The sequence below is a fragment of the Heteronotia binoei genome, chromosome 9 (genome assembly GCF_032191835.1).
Source record: "Heteronotia binoei isolate CCM8104 ecotype False Entrance Well chromosome 9, APGP_CSIRO_Hbin_v1, whole genome shotgun sequence".
Lineage (NCBI taxonomy): Eukaryota > Metazoa > Chordata > Lepidosauria > Squamata > Gekkonidae > Heteronotia > Heteronotia binoei.
In genome coordinates this window covers 1,248,058-1,267,805 of record NC_083231.1, presented here as the reverse complement: position 1 = coordinate 1,267,805, position 19,748 = coordinate 1,248,058, and the positions used below count along the sequence as shown (strand labels likewise).

General features: G+C 47.9%; 1 protein-coding gene across 2 annotated transcripts in view; it reads left to right on the top strand.

Moving 5' to 3' along the window:
• The first annotated feature begins 203 nt into the window (after window positions 1-203).
• Window positions 204-19,748, top strand: part of STX18 (syntaxin 18) — a 229,666-nt gene continuing 210,121 nt past the window's right edge. For both annotated transcript variants that reach the window (XM_060247282.1, XM_060247283.1), the window contains exon 1: window positions 204-207. The gene's annotated coding sequence lies outside the window, so the exon portion shown is untranslated. The remainder of the gene's footprint in view (window positions 208-19,748) is intronic.

Below are 19,748 nucleotides of genomic sequence, written 5' to 3'. Positions count from 1 at the left end.
CACCCTGAGGCTGGAAGGTCTACAGTGGCTGGCTGGCTGCCTGCCTGCCTAGGTCCAGGCCAGTGGCGTAGCTAGGGCTTTGGGGGCCCGGGGCGGCCCAAGATTTATGTGGGCCCCCTATCTTGGGGACATGCGTGTGGGGCAGCAACTGCGCCTCGGGCCCCAGGGCGCGCGCGGGCGCTGAGGAGGTGCGTCCCGCGGCCGCCCGTCCCCAGTCAGTCAGTCAGCCAGTCAGGCCGGCGGTTGCCATCCACTCCCCTCCCCCCGCCGCGGGAGATGCCCGAGAAGGAGGCTGGTGCGCACGCGCGCCTTCTGAGGCGAGGGAGGAGAAAAAGTGGCGCGCCTTTCCCGCGCTTTCAGCCCGATTGCGTGAGAGAGAGGGAAAAAAAAGGGGGAGGGGGGAAGGGAAGGGAATGAGGAGCCCCGACGTGCGCGCGCGCGCCCCTCTCCACCACACCCCCTTCCTCTGCCGTGCGCGCGCGCTCCCCCTCGCTGTCGGGCGCGGGGCGCCTCCATTCTTTTTCTCCCCCCCTTGTAGCGCAGCAACACGGCCATTGTTTGGGGGCCCCCCTTGCCAATGCGGGGACCCCCCAGACCTGGGATGACCCGCCCCCCCCCGCCCCCCCTCCCTACGCCACTGGTCCAGGCACAATGCAGTGTGCTGCTTCTTATCCTTAAGGCTCTAAATGCAATAGGCATGAAGGCTATGTTTGCACATGTAGACTGAAAACATGTCCAGTCTGATTTTCCCTGCTGGGGTAAGCTTTGGTGGCCTAAAAATCTCTGAAGCAAGCTGACGTTAGATTCGCATTGCTGTCAGATGGCCATCCAGCCTCTGTTTAAAAACCTCCAAGGAAGGAGAGCCCACCACCTCCTGAGGAAGCCTGTTCCACTGAGGAACTGTCAGAAAATTCTTCCTAATGTTGAGCCGGAAACTCTTTTGATTTAATTTCAGCCCACTGGTTCTGGTCCTACCTTCTGGGGCCACAGAAAACAATTCCAAACCATCCTCTATATGAAACCCTTCAAGTACCTGAAGATGAAGATCATATCACCTCTCAGCCATCTCCTCTCCAGGCTAAACATGTTAGAAGTGGGTCCCACTCCAAAAAGTTTGGGAACCGCTGCTTGAGATACAGTATGATTCTGTACCCAGTTTTATTACTTTGTTGTTCTTTATGCCAATAAAGGTCTGAACTGAACTGAACTATTTTAGTCCTCTCTCTTTCTCTCTCGGCTTGACTTCGCAAATGAAGATTTAAGAAAGGTGCAGTAGTCCACGTCTGCTGCAGGATCGCTGGTGGCTGACAAGACCAATGCGGGACAGGCAGGTCCGGCCACAGTGGCTGCAGGGAAAAGTCTGATTTGGGGTTGGTGCTGTAGCAGTGCGATTCTTCCTCAATCTCCTTTTGTCCTCAAGACCAGCTATGCGTGCGTTCTCAAAGGAAGAGACAGCCTGGTGGATGGTGTGCCTCCATGCTTTGCGATCTGAGGCTGTCAGACCACTGGTGATGGTTAATGCAACAGGTACCAAGGGATTTCTTCAAGGAGTCCTTGAACCTCTTCTTTGGTGCCCCTCTATTTCAATGGCCGGTGGAAAGTTCGCCATACAGGGCAATCTTAGGAAGGTGGTGGTTTTACATCCTGGAGATATGCCCTGCCCAGCGCAGCTGCGTCTTCAACAGCAGTGCCTCGATGCTGGTAACCTCCGCCCGCTTGAGGACTTCAGTGTTGGTCACAAAGTCACTCCAGTGGATGTTGAGGATGGTGCGAAGGCAGCGCTGATGAAAGCGCTCAAGGAGTCGCAGATGATGACGGTATAATACCCACGATTTGGAGCCGTAGATGAGGGTTGTCAGCACAACCGCTTTGTAAACATTGATCTTTGTGCCTTTTTTCAGATGCTTGTTGCTCCACACTCTTTTATTCAGTCGGCCAAATGCACGGTTTGCCTTTGCCAGTCTATTGTCAATCTCCTTGTCGATCTTGGTGTCTGAGGAGATGATGCACCCCAGGTAGCTGAACTGCTGGACTGTCTTCAAAACTGATTCACCCACAGTGACGCAAGGAGGGTGATAATCTTCCTGGGGTGCAGGCTGGTGGAGAACTTCTGTCTTCTTCAGACTAACTTCTAGGCCGAATAGCTTGGCAGCCTCTGCAAAGCAGGACGTCATATGGGGCAGAGCTGATGCCGAGTGGGAGACAAGTGCAGCATCATCAGCAAACAGTAGCTCTCGGATAAGTTTTTCCATTGTCTTGGAGTGGGCCTTTAGTCACCTCAGGTTGAACAGGCTACCATCGGTGCGATAGCGGATGTAGACACCATCGTCATCATCTAAATCTACTGCGGCTCTTTGAAGCATCATGCTAAAGAAGATCGTAAAGAGAGTTGGCGCAAGAACACAGCCTTGCTTTACACCTGTGCCTATTGGGAAGGGCTCCGAGAGATCGTTGCAGTGTCTAACTTGGCCTCGCTGGTCTTCATGTAGCTGGATGACTATTCTGAGGAACCTTGGGGGACATCCTAAACGTTCCAAGATTTGCCACAGGCCTTTCCTGCTAACGGTATCAAAAGCTTTGGTAAGGTCGACAAAAGTCACATAGAGACCCTTGTTCTGTTCCCTGCATTTCTCTTGGAGCTGCCTGAGAACAAATACCATGTCGGTGGTGCTCCTGTTAACTCTGAAGCCACACTGGCTCTCTGGGAGGAGTTCTTCTGCAATGGTGGGCACCAGTCTGTTCAAGAGTATTCTGGCAAGGATTTTGCCTGCGATGGAGAGCAGGGTTATCCCCCGGTAGTTGGAGCAATCTGACTTTTCCCCTTTGTTCTTATGTAGAGTAATGATAAATGCATCGCGAAAGTCCTGTGGTAGTTTGCCTTGTTCCCAGCAGGTGACAAGTACTTTGTGAAGTGTGCTATGTAGTACTATGCTCCCATGCTTCCAGATCTCTGGTGGGATTCCATCAACTCTGCTGCCTTGCCACTTTTCAGTTGCTTGATGGCTTTAACAGTCTCTTCTAGGGTGGGGATCTCATCCAACTCTGTTTTCACTGGTTGAAGTGGGGTGAGGTGGATTGCTGAATCTTGAACTACGCGATTGACACTGAAGAGAACCTGAAAATACTCCGACCACCGGTTCAGTATGGATGCCTTGTCTGTGAGGAGCACTTGGCCGTCTGCACTACGCAAGAGACTCTGAGCCTGATATGATGGACCATATACTGCCTTCAGGGCTTCGTAGAACCCTCTTAAATCACCAGTGTCTGCACACAGCTGGTGTCTGCAAGCTTGGTCCACCACTCGTTCTGAATGTCTCGAAGCTTGCGCTGGAGGTTGCTACATACAGCGTGAAAGGTTGCTTTTTTCTCGGGACAGGAGGGCTGAGCAAGATGTGCTTGGTAGGCAGATCTCTTTTTCGCCAGTAATTCTTGGATCTCTTGATTGTTCTAGTCAAACCAGTCCTTGTTCTTCCTTGCGGAGAACCCAAGGACTTCTTCAGAGGTCAACAGGATGGTAGTTTTTAGGTGTTCCCAGAGTGCTTCTGGAGAAGGATCTGTGAGGCAACTGGGGTCCTCAATTCTTGTCTGGAGTTTTGCCTGGAAGGCAGCTCTAACTTTGGCTGACTGAAGGCTGCCAACCTGAAACTTCCTCCGGGGGATACCGCTTCTCCTGGGTGTAGATTTAAAGTGAAGACGGAGATTGCAGCGTACAAGACAATGATCCGTATGACATTCTGCACTGGGCATTACTTGGGTGTGTAAGACATCTCGAAGGTATCTCTGGCGCACCAGAATGTAGACAATAAGGTGCCAATGCTTGGACCGTGGGTGCAATCAGGTTGTCTTTAGACTGTTCTTCTGCTGGAAGATAGTGTTGGTAATGGTGAGCTGATGCTCTGTGCAGAATTCTAGCAGGAGGCGCCCGTTATCATTGCAGTTGCCAATGCCGAGTTTGCCAAGTACTCCTTTCCAGGCTTCCGAGTCTTTACCTACTCTGGCATTGAAGTCGCCAAGGATGATCACCTTGTCCTCTGTAGGGGTCTTCCGTACGAGGTTGCGTAGATCAGCATAGAACTTATTCTTTTCTGCAGAATCTGCTTGAAGGGTTGGGGCATACACACTGAAGAGTGTTGCATGCTGTTTGCTTTGAAGGGGAAGGCGCATAGACATGATGCGATCTGAGTGACCTGTTGGCAGGTTTTCGAGTTTAGCAGCAATGGAATTCCTGACCATGAAGCCAACGCCAGAAAGGCGGCTCTCAGCCTTTGACTTACCCGACCAGTAGAGGGTATAGGCAGCACCATGTTCTTGAAGACTACCTTTTTCAGGGAAACGAACCTCACTGAGAGCTGCTATGTCGATATTCAACCTGAGAAGTTCATGGGCAACTAGAGCAGAGCGTCGTTCAGGGCAACCACTGTCTACTGTGTCAAGCATGGTTCTGATGTTCCAACACGCAAGCTTTAGTCTTTGCACACTTTGTGAGGCAGGTGCATGCCTTTTCTTTGTTGTTATTTTTCGACCGCAAGTAAGGATGCCCGTTGACCGCGGCTAGCCAACTGGGGGGGGGGAGGAGACTAGCTTTGTTTAGGTCACCTTTTCTAGGCCCCTCTCCATACGGAGCAAGCAGTGCTGTCCCTAAATAAGGCTGCTTGTTCGTTCAGGGTGCTGCCGAAAAAATGCTTTCATCTCCGGGTCAGCATCAGGTGACCAATACCCTGAACCGCCTACATGAAGGATCGGGACTGCGGCTTCCAGTGGCATCTTCCACCTGCCATTTCGCCCCTTGCCCATCGCTGCAGGACTTGGTATGTTGTGGGTTGTGGATGTGGATACCCTTCAGGCCTGCGCAGAGGAATTTTTAGGTGAAGCGCAGTGTGCGCAGTACTGGCTCCACCCTTTCACCATGGGGTCATCTGCCATGGCCCAGTAAGCCAGGACGCCGGCAGCAAGTCCTCCAGGTGGTAGATGTTACATTAATGAGCTCTGTCTGCCCGGGCTTGATGTTAGAGTTTTCCTTCTCTTGGCTGGCGAGGTTGGTGAGCCCAGCCTGCCCATCCGGTTATACCGCCGGACATTCGGTCGCACCATGACGTGGCAAACTCTGTGAAAACGGGGGGGACCAGCAAGAAGGTGTTGCCACGGATGCAGTAACATAGGAGAGGCCATTGCAGTGACCATCTGCCAGGCATAGCCAGACAGTGACCACGCAGCGTTCACCACACCGGGAAAGGAGAGGCGATGTATTGCGCATGCACTTTCCCTGGGGGGGTAGGACACCCGGAGGGAGCCCACTCCCCCCCCCCCAATTTTAGTCCAATCCCTTGCATAATGCAGGAAACTTAAAGGTACTGCTGGACTTTTTCATATAGGATATTGAATTCAGTTGGATTCGAAAAATTCCTCTAGGTAAAGTGCTGAATCGCCTTACAAATGTTGGACAACTTGAAACATACCAGGTGCTCTGAGATTACATTTCCTAAGGGTTTACTTGGGTACATTCAAACGAGATGATGAGTGTGAAATTAGTCAAGTCAGAGGTTCCGAACCCAACGCTCAGACTTAGGTGACATCAGCAAATGAACATTCCCAAGCATACTGGGATTCAGTTTGGTTCAGGAACACAGTGCGGAAATGAAAGTGTACATTCTCTGGGAGTCAGATAACATGGTGTGGCCTTGGTGCCATTGCATTCCCTTTCCCAGGGTTGAAACAGTTACTTAGTAAGGTACAGAGACAGCAGGCAAAGCAAGCAAGAGCATACTGATAACAAGCAGGACCCTGAAGGGTTACATGAAGTCATACATGGGCTAAGATTGAAACCATGTCAAGAGGCACTCTTGACAATTCATACATATTGTGTGGCTCTCAAAGCCCTATCAGATGGCTTGGAGAAGGCATTTGTCTCTTTAAAACACTTCTCTAAGCCAAGTCAGCTAGCTGCTGGGAAGAAATGCATTTAAAGTTAAAGTTGCTTGCTTTCCACCTCTCTCCCCCTTCCCCTCTTCCTTCCTTCCTTCCTTAGAATCATAGAATCATAAAGTTGGAAGGGACCTCCAGGGTCATGTATTCCAACCCCCTGCACAATGCAGAAAACTCACAAACACCTCCCCCTAAATTCACAGGATCTTCATTGCTGTCAGATGGCCATCTAGCCTCTGTTGAAAAACCTCCAAGGAAGGAGAGCCCACCACCTCCCATGGAGGAAGCCTGTTCCACTGAGGAATCACTCTAACAGTCAGGAACGTCTTCCTAATGTCCACAGTTTGGCCATCCCTGATATAGAGCATCATTTCATTGAGGAATACTCATGTACTTCATTGGACTGCAAAGACTTAATCCATCAAGGGCTGTAGTGTTGTACTTGAAAATGCACTGGTGCATGGGGGGCACCGTTTGAGTCTACAGGTCTTTCTGCTGTAGACCTTTGATCCTGGTTCAGCCCTGTCCTTGAGCTGACATTCTACACCACACTCGAGTTCACCCCTGTTTTTATCTCAGGGATTTTTTTTTGCTTCCACATTTAATTGGGGTCAGCCTGGTTTTGCCTCACAGTTGTCTCTGCGTATACAGATGCTGTAGTAATGAGCAAGGTAAATGGCTGCAAGTCAGACTCAGAGAAAACCCAGTTTGTGGTCTAAGCACAGAAAGGGCCTACTAGTGTATGTTATGTGTGAATATATTGTAAAGTAAATTTAGATGTCATTAGTGGGAGTGCAGAATCTCTGTATTATACATTAAAAGGGAGCTTCTCACACAGCATTTTGCTCTTTTTCTGTAAGGATGATAAATTAATGGTTGCCATTGGGTTAGACAATACCTGGAGATTTGGGGGGTGGAGCCCAAGGAAGGTAGAGTTTGGGGATGGGAGGGCCTTCAATGGGATCTAATGCCACTGAGTTGATTTTTCAAAATGGCCATTTTGTGCAGGAGAACTGATCTCTGTCACCTGGATCTCCAGCTACTACACTGAGGTTAGCAACCCTATAGGAGGGGCTGTTTAGCCTTTTCTCTTCCACACTGTCCTAAAGGTAGTCCCCTGTGCAAGCAACAGTCTCAGATAATATTGGTGAGCTGCTGCTATCACAGATAGGAAGAGCTTTGGACTCTCCAAACGAGGATATATATGGATCTTGAATGTTAAAGTGTTTATGATCCTTTCAAAATACAGTGCTTAAATATTGGGCTTGATCTAGCCAAAGTTCAGTAATTGCAAATCCCTCTGATTTTATTGGGACAATAAAACACACATTAAAGCGCTTCTAATTTAAGAAATTATGAAAAGGGTTTATGCCAAGAAAAATTGTCATTTTGGCACATGGTCCAGAATAGATTAGGTTATAGTCCCAAATACACTTTCTTGGAAGTAAAATTAAAATAGTTAAAGTCAACTGGGTTAATTTCCAAATGCAAGTATCTAGAATCAAGGTGCCAACCCTTTTGCAGCTTGCCAGAAAGTTTGTTGATGGATTTCATTTGTAACAGGGTTCAGGCATATAGTCAAAGAAAGTGTAAAATACCTGCAATTTATGGTAGAAAAATTATCCACTTTTGGTATGGTATCAAGCTGTGTAATTTCATCCATGGTTTCTAAAAGTCAAAATGCAGACCCATCAAATGTGAAAAGTAAGTTCCTTTTTGCTGGTGAGGATAATGATTTAGTCCCAAATTCTGAAGACTGTATTCCATGGAGAATGTAATTTGAGATCCCCAGATCCCAAGAAAACAGCATGTAAATTCTATTTTGCTGTCTAGACTTACTAATATAATGATGGATAGTTATAAAATCATTACGTTGGTCCTAAAATAATAAAATCCCCATTTATTATTTTTGTAAATTGTACAGAAATTGTGACTGAAAATATCAGGCTCAGTCCCACTAGAGTTAAGCAACTGAAAGTCTCTTTGCTGTCAGTGTTAGAATTAGCCACATTTTAAATCCTTCCTATTGGAAATGGTAGTAAATTATATTTCACATGAGCTTGATTGTGTCCACAATTAGATACAGAAACCCGAAGAAAAAACAAGCAAGGATATTTGACTAGGAATCAAGGCTTCCATTGCTTCAAGGCAACCGTGTGGAAGAGGGAGGGAGACTCTGAGGCATCTGCCTTCTGGATTGAAGAATGTCCACCCCCCCACACACACCCTACCCCCCCCCCCACCTCAGCCTCTCCCATGAATTCTTTAAACCCAGCTGCCCACAATCAAATAAAAAGGGGGACACAACCTTTAAAATAAAGAGAGGTAGCATGTAGCTAAAGAGCTCTTATTTGGAAAACTGCAAAACCGAGGAGGTACTTATTTGTGAAGTAAATAAAGTTCACTTTTTCTTAAATGTTTGACTCAACACACAAGATGAAAATAGAGATGAAAAACTAAGATTTATTAAACAGGACATAAAGTAATTAATAAGGTAAATATTTATGTGTGGATGACTTCAAGATATAATGTAAAACTGGCTTGCAAATAAAGTAAATAGTCCCTTTGATACGGTCTCCCCTTCCCTGGACAGGTGGTTTCCCCAGCAGGTTCCCAGCTGCTGCTCTTTTCTCTCCCAGAGCACACCTTTCCATGGAACCTGCACACACACCAGGTAGGAAGGACAGGCCCTGAACAGCGATGCTTATTTGTCATACAAAAATAAGCTTCCTTCCCTAAACTGATCCCCAAACCTGGGGGATCACTGGATTCCACTGGATGGGAGGGACTGAGCCAGCAGTTGAAGAAAGGAGGGAAGAAACTCCTCCTTGCCCCAGTTTTGATACAGGAGATTTGCTGACTCTAGAAAGGACCGTCACCTTTGCCAGGCTTTTTTGGTTATGGTCTGGGGATCAGCTTAGAGAAGAAAACTTATTTTAGTGTGACAAATAAGCATCCTGTCCTTCCTAACTGGTGTGTGTGCAGGAGGGTTGCCAAGTCTTACCTTTCGCTTGGCAGGAGAGTCGTTTTGTACGCGCTTTGGGCATGCAGCATGATGATGTCACCCAGAAGTGACATTATCACGCCAGGCACATCATGCGGGGGATTTAGGCTTTAAAACCTTGATAAAAGACATAGAGTTTTTACCCAAATGCTAGAGAGTCCCCCATGCGATGTGCCTGGCATGATAACTTCAATTCCGGGTGACACCATTGCATTAGGCATGTCACGCACTGACAAAGCTGTTTGGGGTTAGGGATCCCCCTATGGGCCAGCTGCATGCCGGTGGGTGGGGGCACCCAAACTGGGGGAGACCCACCCCCCATGGGAGCTGGGCAGCCCTAGTGTGTGGGTCTTGTCGAAAGGTGTGCTCTGGAAGAGGAAAGAGTGGTATTGAACTTGCTGAAGTAAGTTCAAATTAAATCACCTCTCAGGAGTTACTTGCTTTATTTGAGAGCCAGCTTTATGTTATCCACTCATCATATTTCCTAATTAAATACTTTATTTTTTTTGTTAAATAAACCTTTGTTGTTCATCTCCATCTGTGTTTTGTCAAAACACTAAGCAGCAGGGGTCTCTGCCTCACATAGAAGAACATCCTTGGTTTTTCAGGTTTCCAGATCTGTAGAGAGCACAAAGCTTACATGTGACCAATCTGTAATTTAAAGCTTGTGCCCCCCCCCCATTTGATTGTGGGTGTTTGAGATCTAAAGACTCTCTAGGAGATGTCAGACGTTGGAGCTCAAAGTAAATGGACCATCATTTGTTGCAAAAGTAGTGGCGTTTATTTGATATCTCAAAGTTCTGAATAGGCAGTCATTGGAACTGATAGCAAGTATTGAAACATACATGGGTTTTAAGGCCTTACATCAAAGCATTTCTAAACAATCCTACATTCTCACACTCTAGTACTACAAGTAACACTTTCCCTACTTCTTATCGCTTGCGGCTCCCTTTCTCACGGAGGAGCCCTGCTGGCTCTCCTTGAGGCTTGCTTTGTTAGTGTTATGCAGAGGAATTCACAGCATGGGTTAGTAACATTTCTAAGACTGTTTGATATGCAAGGTTTTTTGCTTCATAGTTAGTAACAAGAGTTCAAAAATGGAGTTAGTCATGTCAAGGTACAAGTTACAGAATACATTCAGCATAATAACACAGTAATGCTCTCCAATGTCTGACATACTGCCCCCCCTAAGTTCTTGCTCAGGGTTTGTCTGGGTGCAGTAGGTAAAATTTCTTTAACAGAGAGGGAGGTCTCAGATCAGTTGATTTAACCCATTCATCACAACTGGTAGGGAAGTACTTCCAACGAACCAAATAGTACAACACCCCCCTTTGGACCCTAGAGTCCAGCACCTCCTGCACCTCATGATGACTCTGACCCTTCACTTGAATAGGTGGGGGCTCTGGAGGGCGGGTGTGCCAAGACGTATCTCCAGGATCCTTGCGAAGAAGACTGCAATGAAAAACAGGGTGAATCATACTAAACATCTTAGGAAGGTCCAGTTCTACGGTCACTCTGTTTATCACCCTTTTGATTTTAAATGGACCTAGGAATTTATACGCTAATTTTTTGCAAGTCTGTGGTAACAGAAGGTTTTTAGTGGGCAAGAACACACTCTCCCCTTCTTTGAAGTCCCATTCGGGGGAGTGCTTCTTGTCAAAATAGGCTTTGTGGTCTCTTTTTGCCATTTCTAAATTTTCTTGGATGATTGTCCAGCCCTTCTTTACTTTTCCCCACCATTGTTGGCAAGAGCTAGGTGGCGGTGTTCCCTCGGGACTGGGTAGCAACGGGAATGGTTTGCCTTCATAGCCATTTACTATCTGGAATGGCGAGGCTTTGGTTGAACTGTGCAAGTTATTGTTGTAGCCGTACTCTGCGAATGGGAGCAGCTCCACCCAGCTGGACTGCTGGTAGTTTATATAACACCTTAGGTACTGTTCTAGAAGACTGTTTACACGTTCCGTCTGTCCGTCCGTCTGGAGGTGGTAGGCGGAACTCAGTCCTTGTTCTATTCCTGCCATTTTGCAAAACTCCTGCCAGAAGTTGGCAACGAACTGCGGCCTGTGGTCGCTAATGACCTTGTCGGGGAATGAGTGGAGCCTAACCATGTGATGGAAAAACAAGTAGGCTAGTTTCTTAGCTGTCGGTAGCACCTGCTTGGAGAAGGTGTCCACTACTACTAGCACTACCGTTTTTCCCTGGGAGACCGCGAGTTCCACCATAAAGTCCATCGACACCATGGACCAGGGCCGGTTTGCGGTGGGGATCGGATGCAGCAGTCCCGGGGGGTTTCCCCCCCCTCCGCTTAGCCATGACACAGATGGGGCATGAACTCACAAATTCAGAAATGTCCTTTTTCATCTGGGGCCACCAGAATTGGTGATTTACTAAACACATAGCCAAAGTGGCCGGCCAATTTGCTGCAGTGGCAATTCTGCAGGAGCTCTGATTGGAGGGACTTTGGCACGTAGAATTTCCCCTCGTAGTACCAAAATTCCCCCTCTCCCTTCAGAATACCTTCCGGCCTCCCGTCTCCCTCCTTTTCTGTCTCTTCAATGAGCCTGTCCCCCCCCACACACACACAGCTCTGGTTGCCCCGTTGTCTTCCCGGAGCGGGTAGTTACCCCCCCAGCCACTGCGGAAGGGGGGATGATCAAGTCTATGATTTCCTCCCTCCGGCTCTTGTGCTGGGGCAAGCATGAAAGAGCGTCGGCCAAAAAGTTTTTGGAGCCCGGGATGTGCTTGAGCACAGAGTCAAATTCAGCAAAGAACCCCGCCCACCGGATTTGTTTGGCGGTCAGTTTCCTCCGGCTTGTTAGGGCTTCTAGGTTCTTGTGGTCGGTCCAGATTTCAAACAGCACCCTGGCCCCCTCTAACCAGGACCTCCAGGTTTTCAGGGCATATGTTACAGCGAATGCCTCTTTGTCCCAGACCGACCAGTTGCGCTGCTCATTAAAGAACTTGCGCGAGATGTAGGCACAAGGCCGGAGCCTCCCCTCCTCATCTTTCTGCATTAATATGGCTCCTACGGCCGCGTCAGAGGCGTCGCATTGAACCACGAAGGGCTTTAGCTCGTTTGGATGGGCCAACACGGGTTCACTGGTGAATAGTCTCTTAAGTTCATCAAACGCAGCTTGGCAACTAGGGGTCCATGGTAGTCTCGCCCCCGTTTTTTTGGCTTCTGGCCCCTTCCCCTTTGTTTTCAGGAGATCAGTCAAGGGCAGCATCACCTGGGCAAACCCCTGTATGAACCCCTTATAAAAATTTGCGAACCCGAGGAAAGATTGGAGCTGTTTGCGTGTCCTCGGGGGTTCCCAGTCTAAAACCGCTTCGATTTGGGCTGGGTCCATTGCTAATCCCTTCCCGGACACTCAAAACCCTAAGTAATCGAGTTCCATCTGGTGGAACTCACATTTCGATAATTTTGCATACAGTTTGTGCTGATACAAGGTCGTTAGCACCTTTCGTACCAGGGGTACATGGGACTTTAGATCTTTCGAGTAGATAATGATGTCATCCAGATACACCACCACCCCTTGTACAGATATTCCCGCAACACTTCATTTATAAAATTCATGAACACCCCGGGGGCTCCCTGCAAGCCGAAAGGCATTACTAGGTATTCGAACTGTCCCATGGGTGTATTGAACACTGTTTTCCACTTCTCCCCCTCCTTGATCCTGACACGAAAGTAAGCGTCCCTCAGGTCTAGTTTGGTAAATATCGACCCCTCCGACACTGCGCTCAATAAGTCTTTGATTAGGGGGTGGGGTAGGCGTTGGACATGGAGATCCCGTTTATTCCGCGAAAGTCTGTGCAAAGTCTCAGACTCCCATCCTTCTTCTTCTGGAAGAGGACCGGGGCGGCATGGGGCGCAGTTGCTGGCCTAATGAACCCCCGCTTCAGATTTTTATCGATGAATTTCCGCAATTCGTCTTTCTCGGCCCACCCCATCGAGTACAGTTTGGCTTTGGGTAGTTCCTGCCCCGGTATCAGTTCAATCGCACAGTCTGTGTCTCAGTGGGGTGGGAGCTCGTTAGCCTCTTCCTCGCTAAACACCTTGCGGAGGTTCCGGTACACTTTTGGGATGGAGCGGACCTCCTCCACCGACGCACATGTCTTTTCATTCACTGGGGGTGGTGTTGGCCCCCACTTCCCCTGCCAGTGGTGGTGGGTGCACCGCCGGTCAGTAAAGTTTATTGTCTGCGCTTCCCATTGTATGTCCAGCTGGTGGCGAGCCAGCCATCCCACCCCCACATCAAAAGACGAGGAGGGGGCAATGATGAAGACCTCCACCTCCCAGTCTTCCTGGATCCCTACTGGCAGTCCCTGAGTTTCCTCCGTGCACGGCTCCCCCCTCATGGCCGTTCCGTCCATTTGCTCGAATAGGAACGGGTGGGGAAGCGGGACCTTGGTCAGTCCTAGGGCGTCCACTAACCTCGAGGTGATGATTTTGCGGGTGCAGCCTGAGTCTACTAAGGCTCGGGCGTGCATGAACTGCTTCAATTTCGGGTTTAATAAAGTCACTGGTACAAAGAGTAGGGCCCCTGTTATTCTCACCCATAGTGGTGCCGTCAAATCCACGACCTGCTGTCCGGCACCTCTCAGTGCAAGTCGCTCTCGTTTTCCGCTGGCTCTGGCTCCCACAACTCCTCTTCCAAGTCCTCAGTTATTATAGAATCCTCGTCAAGCGCCATGGATGTGGCGACGCTGCCCTGACTAGGGGCACTCCAAGGAGATCAGAATGGAGATCCTGGCAGACTCACTCTGCTTAACGTGGGCTGACCTGTGGACTGACTATCTATCTATCTATCTATCTATCTATCTATCTATCTATCTATCTATCTATCTATCTATATCTATCTATCTATCTATCTATCTATCTATCTATCTATCTATCTATCTATCTATCTATCATCTATTCCACCCTATCCAGCAAGCAGGCTCAGGATAGAGTACAAGAAGATTGAACAACAGCAATAAAACAATAACAGTAGCAGCAAATATAAACAATTAAACGGTAAAAGCAATAAAACTGCTAAAATGCTCCATTTCAGGTGGTAGACAAACTAGTCGAACTATAATACAGAGAATGCCAGAGTCGATGCTGCAAAAATAGGCCCGAGTGAAGATGGAATATTGCAACAAGGGAGGCCAGGTTCAATGTATTATGGATGCCTGCTGCCTCACTCAAAGGCCTGGTGGAACTTACAGGCCCTACAAAAAGGTAGTAAGTCAGGCAGGGCCCAGATCTCTAGCAGGGGCATGTTCCACCAGGCCGGAGCCAGGGCAGAAAATGCCCTGGCTTTAGTCAAGGCAAGGCGGATGTCCTTTGGGCCAGGAACAACCAACAGATGGTGGTTGATTGAACGTAAAGTCCTTTGGGGCAAATAGAGAAGGGCAAAGCTGAAAAACAGCACATTCCAGTACAATGTCTGCCCCAGGCCTCATTTTACTGCTTCTAGTGCAAATGGTATTAGTCAAAACTAATGGGATGTGTCCCCAAATTGATGAGCTTGGCCTATGGGCTCCCTCTGAAGTATTTGGGCTTCAATACCTGACTCCATCCAATGAACCCACCTGATTAGCAATTATTTTAATGCAATAGATGGCAAACCCAGAGTCTGGAAACTTTCTGTAAGTCTCAGATGTGTGGAAATTCTCTATAGTTATGTAGTAGTGTGAGACTCGGGTTTAACCCGATCATTGAAAACAGATGAAAGGGACAAGCCTGGTGATGTCTACAGCCTTTCTTTTGTAGAAGATCAATGGAAACTTACCAGGATTCATCACTGAGAAGATCATTTATGGTGGACAAGGTTGAAACAGAAAGATAGGTTGCCTGTCTATTGGAGATCTTTCCTTCTAGAGAGAAGAGGACAATTCTTATGGCAGTGTCAAGAGCCAGGTTCTATTGTTTAGGGGTTACTTTGTCTGCTTTGCTACTGTCCAGAAGATCTTCTTTAAAATGTTTTCCCCAAACCCTCAAGAATGTAGAGGAAGTACTATGGCAGACAGGAAGTACTTCTTCACCCAAAAAAAAATTAACACATGGAATTCACAGCCACAAACATAGACAGCTTCAAGAGTGGATTAGCCATAAGGTATAGAATCTGGTGCAATGATGCTCTATGTTCTTGGTGCTTGGGGGGGGGGCAACAGTGGGAGGGCTTCTGGAGTTCTGGCCTCACTGATGGACCTCCTGATGGCACCTGGGTTTTGGCCAGTGTGACACACAGAGTTGGACTGGATGAGCTATTGGCCTGCGACAACATGATTTCTTTTATGTTCTTAATTATTTGAGGCATTTTGTTGCCCCGAGCAAGGCATGGCTGTCATTTTGTGCCAATACCAGCTGCATCCAAATCAACTCCTTCAGTAACATCCTGCAAGCTCAGTGCTGCAGGCCCAGTGTTAGGTAATGGTTAGAAAGCTGTACTAGGATCTGGGAGACACAGGTCTGAATCCTCCACCTGCCCTAGAAGCTTGCTGGGTGACCTTGGGGCAGTCACATCCTCTCAGCCTGACCTCCCTCCCAGGGCTGCTGTGAGGATAAAATGGAGAGGTGAAGAATGTAAGCCACTTTGGTTTCCAGCTGGGAAGAAAAGTGGGATATAATATCATAAGTAAAGTGATACCAGTTACCTCTCATGCTGCAGAGGCTGGGAGTGAATTCAGCCCCTCTGGGCACTGGCAGCACTCTTAGTATTCCAAGCACCCCCTTGGGTATCTTGGCCAGAGGCTGCAAACTGAAAGTTATTCATAAAGAGCTCTTGAAGGCAAAAATGAGAACCACGGGAGTATCCAGTCACATTCAATGACATGCACAAATTACTCGACCAAGCCAAAATGGCCACACACCTTCAGGCAGGCAACAGTCAAGCTTTACATGCTCTGTCTGCAAATGAGCATCACACATCTCCCTTGCAACGTCACAAAATACTTAAAAAGGAACAGCTGCCACAAACATTCCCAAACACTTTCATCTCTCTTCATCAAGATGTTATGTTATCCTTTCCCATACCCCCCACATCTTTCTTGAAACCCTTGTGATGTTTCCTCCCTTTCATTTCCCAACCTTTTGATCCATCATTTTGATTGTCTGGCATAGTAAGTAATGCCAGACTGGCCAAGCAGCAATACCCATTCATGAAAATCCCACATTTTTAGATGTAATTACAAGGACTGTATTTTGATACCATGGCTTGGCAGTCCTCAGCTGCACAAATGCTTTGTGTTCCTCTGAGCACCCAGGTAGCTAGTCTAGTTTTCTCTCTCACACACACTTCAGTGTGATTAAACCTCCCTCCCTCTTGTGCTACAGCCATCAGTAAAGAAGATGCCCAGGCAAAGAGCTCTTCTGCTTCCAGAGACCCCCATATTTGCACAAAATGATTTGGAAGTGCAGAAAGAAAGTGCCAAGCCACACTGCAAGGAGCAGCTTAGTCTAGTTATATCCTCAGAGATATACAGATGCAGCAGAAAATGTGTGTGGTTGAATAATTTTTTAGAAAAATTCTATAATAATAATATTTTATTTATATCCCGCCCTCCCCGCCGAAGCAGGCTCAGGGAGGCTAATAACATAATCAGTCTGTACGATGAGTTATACAACAAATTTTAAAATCAACATTCAGCTTAAAACATTCCAATTTAAAATTAACATTTCTGGTGCTATTCTATTAGATGCAAGTATGTATGATGGCGGAATCACTTAAGACGAGTCCATCAGTCATTCAGTCAGGTAAAGGTCATCCTAAAGAGGAAGGTCTTGCAGGCCCTGCGGAACTGTTCAAGGCTCTGCAGTGCCCGCACTTCTTCCGGGAGCTGGTTCCACAGGTGTGGAGCTGCAATGGAGAAGGCCCGTGTACAAGTATTCTTTAATTTTGCCTCCTTCGGCCCAGGGATAGTCAGTTGGTTGTTCCCCATTGACCTCAGTGCTCTCTGGGGTTCATATGGGGAGAGACGGTCCTTCAGGTAGGCAGGTCCTCGACCATATAGGGCTTTAAAGGTAATAACCAGCACTTTGTAGCAAACCCGGTATACAACTAGCAGCCTGTGCAGTCCGCGTAGCCCCAGCTGTATGTGCTCCCATTTAGGGAGCCCTAATAACAGCCTAGCCGCTGCATTCTGCACCAGCTGCAGCTTCCGGGTTCAGCACAGAGGCAGCCCCATGTAGAGGGCATTACAGTAATCCAACCTTGAGGTGACCATTGCATGGATCACTATTGCTAGGTCCCAATGCTCTAGGAAGGGGGCCAACTGCCTTGCCCACTTCAGATGAAAAAATGCCGACTTGGCAGTGGCTGCTATCTGGGCCTCCATTGATAATGAAGGCTCCAGTAGAACTCCTAAGCTCCTGACCATCAAAGACCGGGAGAGGAATTTCTCCTCCCAGAGCACCGCGACCCATGCAAAAGACCTCTGTCTTCGTCAGGTTCAGCTTCAACCCACTCAGCCTAAGCCAACCTGCCACAGCTGCAATGCCAGGTCCAGATTCCCTGGGACGCAGTCAGGCCGGCCGTCCATTAGCAGATAGAGCTGGGTGTCATCTGCATATTGATGGCACCCAAGCCCATACCTCCAGGCAATCTGGGCAAGGGGGCGCATGTAGATGTTAAATAACATCGGGGAGAGAACTGCTCCCTGCGGCACCCCACAATCTAGTGTGCGCCGCTGGGACAGCTCACCCCCAATTGCCACCCTTTGTCCCTATTGTCAAGTCGACGGATTCAAGAATGAGTCAAAATTGATACTAAGTCTTCATTTATTGATAACCGGTACTCTGGTGCAAGCCTCTAGCTTGCTAAGAATGAAACCAATACATTGATACATGGGTTTTAAGATACACTTCAAAAACATTCCCACGAGGGGGGGAGGTTATAGGAGGCAACATTCACACACAACTACTAGATACTTCCTCAAGGCGATAGCTAGCAAATGCCCTTGAATGGTTATACAAGGCTTCCTCCCACCTCAGGCCCTGAGAAGGCGCCGACTATTTCCTTCACACCAGTTACAAATCAAAATACGAAAAGGGGGGAAGGGAAGCAACTAAGGTAGAACATTAGTAGCAGTGGATCCATTATGATTTTAACAGGGCCTATTGCTTAGGCCATGATCCCCCAATCTTAAGTCGTTTTTAGTCAATCTTGACACCCGTCCCTTGAGGAAGGAGGAAAGCCACTGTAGGGCTGACCCCCTAACCCCTATGTCGGCAAGGCGGCAGGTCAGTAACTGATGGTCGACAGTATCGAACACAGCCGACAGATCTAACAACATCAGCACTGCCACGCCACCTCGATCCAGATGCCGCTGGAGGTAATCTACCAAGGCGACCAGCACTGTCTCCATCCCATGGCCTAGGCGAAAGCTGGACAGGCAGGGGTCTAGGATGGAAGCGTCATCCAGGAAGCCCTGCAACTGCAATGCCACTGCCCTCTCTATAATTTTATCTAAAAACGGTAAATTAGAGACCGGTCGGTAATTTGCCAATTCGGCCAGATCTGCTGTACTCTTTTTCAGAAGGGGACGGACCATAGCCTCTTTCAAGGGTGTTGGAAAACGCCCCTCCGAGAGGGATCTATTTATGATGTCCCGTAAAGGACATCTAAGCTCCCTCTGGCAAGATTTAATCAGCCAGGAGGGCAAGGGTCCAAATCACAAGTTGTTGGGTGTGCAGTCGAGAGAATTCCATCAACTTCCTCCAGGCTGAGTGTGTCGAAGCGATCCAGAACTAAATCAGAAGACAGGCACGGGGCCTCAAGTTCATGTACTGTATCCAATGCGGTAGGCAAGTCCTGGTGGAGCGACGTGATCTTATCTGCAAAAAATTTCGCAAAAACCTCACAGCCTATCTCTAATTCTCTCACGTTTGGTCTGCTTTGAGGCAGTGTAGTAAGATTTCCAATTATTCTAAATAATTGTGCCGGGCGCGAATTTGCAGACGCAATCCTAGCCGCAAAGTAATCTTTCTTTGTGGCCTTGACTGCCATCTCATGACTTCATGAATGTTCTATAGGATGTTCTCGTCGCTTCATCACGAGTATGCCGCCACTGCCTCTCTAGCCATCTGAGCCCTTGTTTCAGCTGTCGCAGCTCTGAAGTATACCATGGAGCCAGCCTCACACGAGGGCGCAGAGGGCATCGAGGTGCGATCTCGTTGATAGCCCTGGATAGCCGGTTTTGCCAGGTCTCAACCAGGTCATCAAGGGAATCACCAGGGGGCCAGGGATCCCGCAGAGCCATTTGGAACCGTTCCGGGTCCATCAGGCTCCGGGAGCGAGCCAGAATAGGCTCTCCACCCATACAGAGTTGAGGCGGCGTCTCCATATGGGCCTTGAGGGCTAGGTGATCCGACCATGGCACCGCTTCTGCCGCGATATCGTTCACCAAAATCCCGGACGCAAAGATGAGGTCTAACATGTGCCCTGCCTGATGCATAGGAGTTGTAACAAATTCTAGACTAGTCTTTGCAAGATTTTTAACCCACTGATGTTTACTGGAGATGTTATTTTATTATGGGTAAACTTTTCAGTCTGGCTGTATTTTATTTATTAATTTTAGGAGACATATGTATTTAGAAATAAACCTGTAAAGAATGTCTGGCTGGGCATGATTCTCACCATTTACTTGCACTTTTGAGATTTTAGCTTCTTATATATATTGGGGGGGTTGCATGTATTTTATCAAAGAATTATTGATTTCTAAAGCTTTATACATCAAAACATGCTTTTTTCTTATACTGTTGACAGTAGAGCTGTTCTGTAGATAATTTTGATAAATTATTACACAATATTTCATTTATTTAGATTACATTGGT